The sequence below is a fragment of the Belonocnema kinseyi genome, chromosome 10 (genome assembly GCF_010883055.1).
Source record: "Belonocnema kinseyi isolate 2016_QV_RU_SX_M_011 chromosome 10, B_treatae_v1, whole genome shotgun sequence".
NCBI lineage: Eukaryota > Metazoa > Arthropoda > Insecta > Hymenoptera > Cynipidae > Belonocnema > Belonocnema kinseyi.
The window spans coordinates 115,263,692-115,273,860 of NC_046666.1; the positions used below are offsets into that span (position 1 = coordinate 115,263,692).

General features: G+C 34.6%; 1 protein-coding gene across 1 annotated transcript in view; it reads left to right on the forward strand.

Moving 5' to 3' along the window:
• The window catches only part of LOC117181964 (PRKR-interacting protein 1 homolog), a 116,137-nt gene that overhangs the window by 38,663 nt on the left and 67,305 nt on the right, over positions 1–10,169 (forward strand). The window lies entirely within an intron of this gene.

Sequence of the window (10,169 nt, forward strand, 5' to 3'; positions counted from 1 at the left end):
AGGGAGCTCTTCTTAATATTTTGACACCAAAATCATGTCGATACACCTTACCGACTGCGAGTAAAGCCACCCACGCTTTAACTTGACAGACTGTACCTTCCCATTATGGATGAAAATGCAATAATTCATTATTTCTTGTGCGATCAAAATTTGAATTTTCGATTTTTTTGTACAAAATTGAAAAAGTTGTTCCAATAAATGGATCTTATAGTATATAAAATTATATTTTTTAAAACGCCCATAAAATATTTGTCACATATTGTTCACTATTTTTAATTTAATGTTGAAATATGAATTTTCTATCACGATGTCGATAGAATGCATTGCAAAGACCGACGCGTGGCCTTCCACTTACGTAATATTCCAAGATCTGTCTCATCATGCCATAAATCAATGTCAGAAAATGGTCCACCAAGGGATTATTTTTCCTCCCCTGATCAGATTTCTGCCTATATATAGCCACGTCCTAAAGAGTAAACACAAGTTTATTTCTATCATCAAATCGCTGCCCAAGAACTCTCCGGAACTTTTTGAAATAAGTTTATTTCTACCATCGATGATAAAAATAGAGCAAATTCAACAATAATTGATAATACACAGAAAGACGCTTTAAATAAAGAAAATTATTTCAACGACTCAAATCCATTTAGACAGCAACAGTTTAAAAGAACTCAACTAAAACAGGAACATATTATATCGAAAAAAAAAAATTCAATATTTTTCAAACTTAAAATCAGACTCAGACTTTGACCTACAAACGTCAAACATGAGTAAGCTATCTACTAACCAACAGGTCTCACTCAGAGATGCACTAGAGGTCATTCCATTATTCGACGGAACAAATAACGTCTCCTTTTGTCATTTTGTTGAGGCATGCGAAGAAGCAAGGTCAATGCTACCTGGAATAGAAGTAGAAGCAAATTTAGTTAAACTGCTCAGAAGTAAGCTTGCGGGAGAAGCTCAAAAGTGTATTTACGGTTACCATTACAATACAATAGATGAACTAATAAATTAAATAAAAACAGTGAACGCACCATTAAAAACGGCTTATCAACTGCAGGGAGAATTAGGTAATATTTATCAATGGAAAAACGAAAAAGTACTGTCCTATGCAACTAGAGTAAAAAGAATTTCTGATAAAATAAGTGACGCATATAAAGCAAAAAAAAAAAAAATATATATATTTTGAGCGCAGCAGTCAATAAAATAAAATACAATTTTATAGAAGAATTAGAAAACGACGCAGTAGATTGTTTTATTAGAGGATTAAGAACAGAACTTCAAACTAGAATAGGCTAATTATTAACATTTTCAGGAACAGTTAACAGTACGTTAGAAATAGAAAGATCAATTGCCGCAACAAAAGAACTAAGAAAAAGATCGAACTACTACCAAGCGGATGAAATAACAAAAAATAAAATTCAAACTAATAAAGTTAATATTGCTCGCGAAGATATCACATCATGTCAGTTCTGTGAAAAAATTGGACTATGGCACCAGCATGTAGAACTTTTATACAACAGGTATCAAATTCTAACCAACTCCAAAATCAATTTCAAACCAAAAATCAAAGAAAATTTCTCCCCAATAATTTTCAAAATCAAAAACTATTTTTTCCTAATAATTTTCAAAATCAAAAACAATTTTTTTCTAATGATTTTCAAAATTAAAGACAATTTTCTTCTAGTGATGTTCAAAATCAAAGAAAATTTCAAGAAAATAAACAAAAATAGATCACAAACAATACTCACAGACCATTTCAAGATAATAACGAAAGGCAGTTCGTAAACAATAATCCCCGATAATTTCAAAACTATTCAAGACCAACTACGAATAATTATCAGTGATTAACAATATCATATAATAATCAAGGACAATATTCAAAGGTATTAATTAAAAAATATTCGGTTCAATTTGGAACCACAAAATCAAACATAGGGAAATAGAAAAAATCAGGAAAGAACCCCATGGAGGTCACAGAATCTAGTTTAAATTTCTCAATGGAATTAAAGAAGCCCAAATACCTACCTGCCAAACCCTAATCATCCTAAACAAAATAATGTACAAAACGGAATTATTATTTGCAATTACTGTAAAAAGAGAGTTCATGCTATAAGCGAATGTTTCAAAAGAATTCATAATAACAATTTTCAACAAATCCTACAACAACAATAACAACGAGCAGTGCCCCAGGAAAACTCCAAGGCCCTTCCCAGAACTGGTGCGCAGAGAGGGGCCCAAGCAAACCTTTAAACGCACCTAAAACTTAACCCCAACAATCAGAAAATTTAAAAACAGAACGAATAAATTTGAGTATAACTAATGCTATTCCTTACATAATACTATCAACTCACGGTTTAAAAAATCCAGTTCGAGTGATAATCGATACCGGAGCCGATCCAAATGTAATAAAAGAAAATGTAATCAAATCAAGTGTAATAATTAACAGATTAAATTGTTAACGATTAGCAGGTATTAATGTACACCCAGTTTTCACATTAGGACAAATTACGATAAATATTTTTTATATTCCTACAATTTTTAATATAATCCTGAATGAAGTTCCAGTAGAACACGATGGCGTCTTAGTCACATAATTTTTTAGAAACAATTACGTAAAGATTAATTACGAACTAAGACAATTAGAAATAAAAGGAAATTATTATCCGCTCGATGCTGAAGAATTAATAACCATCTCAGCAAGACCATTTTTCAATTTTTATGTTCATGTTAAAAACAAAGAAAAATAAACCGGTTCTATTCCTGAACTGCTACCAAATAGTGGAATCTTGTTAGGAAAGGCAATAGTTACAAATAATAATGGAAAAGCCTATCTAAAGATTGCAAACACACGTCCTCATCCAGTTGAATTCTCGTGCCTACAGTAAAACTTTTAGATTTTGACGAAATTAAAATAACACTCAACATAGTGAAGAAGATCAATACCATCAAATTTGTAATATTAGCGAAGAAAGTAAACTTGATACTATAAAGAAATTAATACGTTTAGAGCATTTAAATCAAGAAGAATATACTCATGTTGAAAAAGTTATTAATAACAATGAAGACATTTTTCAAATACCAGACGAACTTCTTGAAGCAACTAACGTAATTAAACACAACATTCATACAGGAGACAGTCAACCCATATTTACGCGACAATACAGACTACCATAAGTAGAAGAAATAACTAGACAGGTGAATAAACTAATAAAGAATAATATAGTAAAGCCATCTCAAGCTGCTTACATTTCACCGACTTTCCGTGTACTTAAAAAACCAGATTCTCATGGAAGTCTAAAATGGCGAATAGTTTTAGATTACGTAAAATTAAAAGAACAAATCACAGGAGATTGTTACCCTCTCTCTAATATCACAGATATCTTAGACCAATTAGGAGAAGCACAATATTTTTGGGTTTTCGACCTGGCCAGTGGTTTTCATCAAATAAAAATGAGTCTGCAAGACTCACACTAAACTGCCTTGTCAACACCCAACGGACATTATGAGTTTGATCGTATGCCCGCCGGTTTAAAGAATGCTCCTGCAACTTTCCAACGTTTAATTGATTTCGTTTTAACCGGCCTTCAAGGAATCGAATTATTTGTATATTTGGACGATATCGTCTTATATGCGAATACCCTTAAAGAGCACGAAGAAAAATTTACAAAATTGGCAAATAGATTAAGAGAAGCAAATTTAAAACTCCAGACAGATAAATGTGAATTTTTACGTCCAGAAGTAGTTGATCTTGGACATGTCATTGATAAAGAAGGAGTCAGACCCGATCATAAAAACTAAGAAGCAGTAAGAAATTTTCCTATTCCAAGAAAACCTAAAAACATAGAAGAATTTGTAGGACTTGCAGGATATTACAGAAAATTCATCGAAGTTTTCTCAAACATCGCAGCTCCACTGAATAAATTATTGAAAAAAGATGTAGAATTTAAATGAATAGAAACTCAGCAAAAAGCATTTGATACACTAAGAGATAAATTATGCGAAGACCCTTTATTAGAAAGACCTGATTTCAGTAAACCTTTTATTTAACAACCGCTGCTTCTGGTTATGCAGTCGCAGGTATTTTATCCCAAGGAAAGATTCGCAAAGATAAGCCAATAGGATACGCATCACGATCTTTAAGCGACAGCGAACGAAAATTTGATACCTACGAGAAAAAAGCTTTAGCAATTGTATTATCCGTAAGCCATTTCCGACCCTATTTATATGGAAGAAAATTCACCTTAGTAACCGATCATAAGCCATTAGTGTGGTTCCAAAATTGCAAAGATCCTTGTTCTCGCGTAACAAGGTGGAAATTAAAATTAGCAGAGCACGATTTTGACGTAATCTACAAGGCTGGTAAGATGAATGTGAATGCCGACGCCTTATCCAGAAATCCGACAGACAATATCAAAAAAATTAATGACACTGAAGTATTAATTACAAATCATATATATTTAAGAAATCCTGAGCAATTATTAAATCAAGAAATACGAAATAATGAAGAATTATTAAGTCAAGAAATAATAAATCATGAAGAATTATTAAATCAAGAAAACGAAATAATGAAGAATTATTAAATCAAGAAATACGAAAATACTGAAGAATTACTAAATCAAGAAATACGAAATTATGACGTATTATCAAATGAAGAAATAAGAAATCCTGAAGAATTATTAAACCAAGATATACGAAATCGAGATAAAATATTAAATCAAAAAGACATAAAGAGCGAAATTACTTAAACAAAAATCAATTCTATTAACGCTGCACCAAGTGAAAGCGAAAGCGTAATTTCAAGTTTTACAAACATTAATTGTGGAAAAGAAATCAATCGTACAACAGGAAGATTTAAAAATCTAAGTTTTCAGACAAAAAAGAAAAAATCAAAGCAATTATCAATGAAGAAAAATTATGATCTTGCCTATGAGCATCTATTTAACAATTTTAAAATAAACATTTAAAATCCAGATGTTCAACTATTGAAGGACATGCGTTCAATAATACAAATCTTCTAAATAAATTAATACTAATGAAGAAAGAAATGAAATAATTAAATCAAATCAACAAGAAGAATAAAATTGGAATGCTACGTTAACAAGAGGTAAATCAAGAAAACAAAATCCAGATCTATACGAAAATTATGAAGTAGAAAATAAATAAATTACAGAAAATCTCAAGAAAGAAGAATCGAAAGAACAATCAAGAAATACATTTTTAGAAATTAAAAAGCGAGGTATACCACGTAAGGCTATGCTGAACTCACATGAAATAACTCCTGCTCTTAAAACTTAAGAGAGAGGAAGCCTAAGAAACGACGAACACTTTCAATCAGTATATAGAAATCCAAAAGCGAGGTAGACTATGCAATGCGATGCTCAATAAACATAAGGTAATTCCTACTCCTACAGCTAAAAAGAGAAGTAGGCCTAGAAAAGAAAATATAACAAAACCCTAAATAATGGAAGATTCAGATTCTGACCCCGAATATTTCAATTATTTAAAAAATAAAGTTAAAACAAATATTAAAAGAAAATTTACTAAAGAAGAAATACCAGAATCAAGCGAAGATAAATATAAGAATTATAATTAAAATACCAGCGTATCGAATGAAGATGAAAAAGGACAAGATCAAGCAGAAGATGCAGAAGAAAAATATCGAGGAAGCAATGAAGATGAAGAAAATGAAAATGAAGGAAATGATAATGAAGAAAATCTTGAAGAAGATAGCTACGACAAAGAAAACCATGATTTCGGTTATGAAAATGAAAATTCTATTGATGATAAATTCAACAACAAAAAATTTTAATGATAATTATCTTAATAATGATAATGATGATAAAATCAATGGTGCTGACAAGGAACACAATGTTGATAATAACGATGAAAAGGAAGACAAAGAACTTCAATATGATCTTAAATATCCGAATGGGACGAGTGGTTAGAACTACAAAGTTTGGTATTTGGCTAAATAGGGTGTGAAATAGGTGGTGGAAATAGTGGTGAAATAGGGCAAAGAAACTGAAATTTTAGGGGTTAAGCGCAGCAGCCTTAAGAGTCATCTGTGGACGGCAGTGAGTACTTTTGTTTATGTATAGGTTACAGTTACCGACGTACGAGCGGGAGGTGGGCAGCGAGAGCTGCTACAGAGCATAGGGTGGGTTAAAGGCAAGATAGCAAAAGTTAGGATGGAGGGGAGAAAGGAGAATGAAGTGGCGGTGGTAGAATTGGAGAGCTGAGGAGAAAAATTGGGGGTAATGCGTAACAAAAATAGGATAGGGGACAATAACGTTTTTATTGATCAAGATTTGACGAGGAAGGAAAGGGATGTTCAGAGAATGCTAAATGACAGGGCTAGGAAGGAGAGGAGCGAAGGGAGAGCAGTGAAGGTAGAGTATCGGAAAATAAAAATAGAGAGAAAATGTGAGTATGGGACGAGAAGGAGGTGTTGAAGGAAGTGCAGGGGGATTTTTTTCGGGTAAAGCAGGGTGGAGGAATGTTAAAGGTGTTGTACTGGAACGTAGCAGGGGTAAAGAAGAAAGTTGAGGATTTCTGGAGGTATATTCAAGAATTTGATGTGATTGGACTGTTAAAGACGTGGGTAGAGAGAAAGGAATGGGATAGAGTAGAGCGAAAGTTGCCAAGGGGGTATAGATGGAGGCTATATGAGGCGGTCAAAATAAAAAAGGAAAGGAAGGGATAGTGCGGGAATTATAACAGGGGTTAGGGATGGATTAGAGGAAGAAGTTCATGGAGAGGGAAAATACGTGCAAATAAGGGCTGGAAAGAAAGGAGGGGTGATGTATAAGTTTGTTACTGTACAATAAGGATGGAATGGAAAGGATTAAAGAAAGGATGGAAAACTTACTAGGAGAGAGAGAGATGAGGGTATGGTGGTAATGGGGAGAGACTCTAATGCAAGAATTGGGCGGGAAGGGGGCCTGTACCAGGAAGGGGAGAGCTTTGAAAGAAAATCGAAGGATAAAATAATAAATAAAGAGGGGGAGATTCTAAGTGGAAGGAAGGATGGAATCAGACCATCAGCCATTGAGTTTGCCGATACAGGGGGAGGTGGGCGCAAGGCAGGGTGGGGAAGAAGGGTCGTTAGGGGAGAGGGTGTCATGGACGAGAGAAGCGATAGAGAAGTATCAGGAGCAGTTGGGCAACGTAAGCTTTGAGGGGGAGTCCGTGGACGAGATATGGGTGGATCTACAAAACAAAGTGAAAGGTTTTGTGCAAAAGAAGGTATTTAGGAAAAAGAAGGAATGGTAAAGCCGTGGTAGGATAGGGAATGTAAGATGATGAAGAGAAAGGTGAAAAAGAAGTACAGGAAGTGGAAGGAAGGAACCGCGAAAAGGGAGGAGTACGTAGAAATCAGGAAGGAGTTTAGGGCGATGTGTAATAAGAAAGAGCAGGAAAAAAGAAAAGAGCTGAAAGAGGAGTTGAGAAGTGTTAAGAAAGAAGGGGTCGTGTGGAAGTTAATTAATAGGTTTAGGAAACGTAGGGAGGGGATAAGTGAGAAGATAGGGAGCTACGAATGGAGGAAGCAGATAGGGCAGTTGAAAAAATCGAAGGCAGCATGGATTGACGGGGTAGACAACGAAGCGTGGATGTTCAGAGCACAAGAGGTAAGGCAGTGGCTGAAGGGGGTAGTGAAAAAGTATGAAGGGGGGAGGGATCCTCAAGAGGGTGGAGAAAGGGGTTGATCTTACCACTGTCTAAGAAAGGGGATAAGGAGAGGTAGGACAATTATAAAGGAATTATGCTCATGAATACTGCGAACAAAATATACGCGATGGTGTTAGCAGACAGGCTGCGAAAGGATGCTGAGAGGGAAGGAATTTTGCCGTTGACGTAGGTGGGCTTTAGAGAGAGAAGGAGCACTATTGACAATATTTACATCTTGCAACACGTGGTGGATAGAGAATTAACCAAAAAGGGCGCCAAAGTGTACGCGTTTTTTGTAGATCCAAAGAGCGCGTTCCCGTCAGTGGTTAGGGGGATGTTGTGGGAGGCAATGGAAGAGAGGGGAGTGAAGATCGGCCTGATCGAGAGGGTAAGGGAGGTATATGAGAAGACGAAAGAAAGGGTGAGAGGAGGGGAGGGAATCTCTGAGGGATTCCGGATGGATTGGGGGTTGGGGCAAGGGTGCCCGCTTAGCCCAACACTTTTTGCAATTTTGATCGCGGATGTGGAAAGTAAGCTAGCGGCGGTAGTGGTAGGAGAAGTTAGGGTAGGAGGAGTCAGGATATGGTCACTCACATATGCAGATGACATAGTGCTGTTGGCAAAGAGCGAAGAGGCTTTAAAGGAGATGATGAAGAGGTGGAGACGGTACTTGGACAACAATAGGTTAGAGTTAATCGCGGACAAGTCGAAAGTTCTGGTGTTCAGGAAAGGAGGTGGGAGAGATGGGAGAGGGGAGTGGAAGTGGAAGGGAAAAGCGGCGTAGTGGTGCAAAGATGGAGGTGGAAAGGGAAATGTATTTTAGAACGAATCGATTGCAGATGGATGAAGTTAGAAGAATGCACGAGGAAGGAAGTTATATGAGTTGGTTCAAAAGAATGTCTTGGAGAAAGAGAAGGCAGAAGGAGAGGAGAGAATAAGAGAGTCAAGGTATAACGGAAACTATGTGTGGATTATGCCAATGGAGAGAACGCAATATTTTTGTAAGAAAGGAGAGCAAGGCAGTCAGGAACTTATAGCGAGAATGAGGTGCGGTTGCATGAAGAAGTATAATAGGTTCTGGCTTGCTAGGGAGAAGAGAATGTGTGAATTGTGCGGGAAAGGGGATGCAAAATTGGAGCATAGGTTGGAGGAATGTGAAGAGGTGGAATGGAGGAGGATAAGCATGGAGGTATTGTTGCATGAAAGGGGCGACAAAAGGGCTGTATCATGGGTGAAGGGGGTGTTGGGTAAGATAGAGAAGAAGAGAAGGAAGGAGGAAGAGAAGGAAGGAGGAAAGATTGTAAATAGGAGAGGAAGTAGATATAAGAGAAATGTAAATATTGTAAATCGTATTGATTTCTAATCGTAGATTTTTAAATTATTTATGTCTTACGGTCCAATCGTAAATCGAAAAAATAAATATGAGTCAAAAAAACTTGTTCTTCGAAACTCAGATATTTATTTAATAGAAAAACTCCTTTTGAAACTTCTTAACGTTTCGGTACACATGCGTACCTTTTTCAAAGGTTCTTAACCTAAATGATTATATTAAAGATTAGTAATTATAGTCTGATGATGATAATTTAAAATAGTCAAACAGATCAATTTTTAATAAAAAAAGTAACATTTCAGTCAATAATTTAAAAAAAAAAATAATTAAAATTTAGTCATTTTTTAGAAGTATCAAAAATTTCTTTCGAGACTTCACTCGATTTAAACTACATTTTTTAAAATTTGTATGAGAAAAACAAATTAGCGTAGGTTAGGACAGACGAACAGAAATTGACAGTTTCAGAAATACATGAAGAATACGTAATGAACGATGATGTAATAGGCAAGTTTCCATTGAAGACCACTGATGTGGAAGCGCGTAAATGAGTTTAAATTTGAAATAAGAAATTTAAAAATTTTTTTAAAATGTGTATATGTACACATCCATAAATATGCATACATATATACACATATAGCATACATACATATACACATATATACATATAGAGATGATTAATATTAAAAACATTATTTTATAATACTGTGATAAATTTTATTAATATTTAGAATTTCAGTCTGTAAATTAACTGAAATCTTACGATACTTGTTTATAAAAATAGACTCAATAATACGTCGTTGATAAGTTTTTTTTTCTGTAGCTAATATTTTAATACATTTAAAATCAAAATCAAAGTAATGATTGAAATTCCAAGAATGTTGCGACAGACCTGTGTTAAAATTCCCAACTTCACAATCTCTTTTGTGTTCAGCAATTCTAGTTTTTAATCTCCTGCCAGTTTCACCTATATAAGCTTTATTACAACATTTACATTTAATTAAATAAATAACACCAGATACATTTTCAATGGAATCGACGTCTTTTCTGCTTGACAAATAATTCTCTTATGTATTAGTGTTTTTAAAATAAACATTGATATTAAATTTTTTAAGTGAATTTCTTAATCTTTCTGATAGGCCCTGAATGTAAGGCAAAGTAACATTTAAAT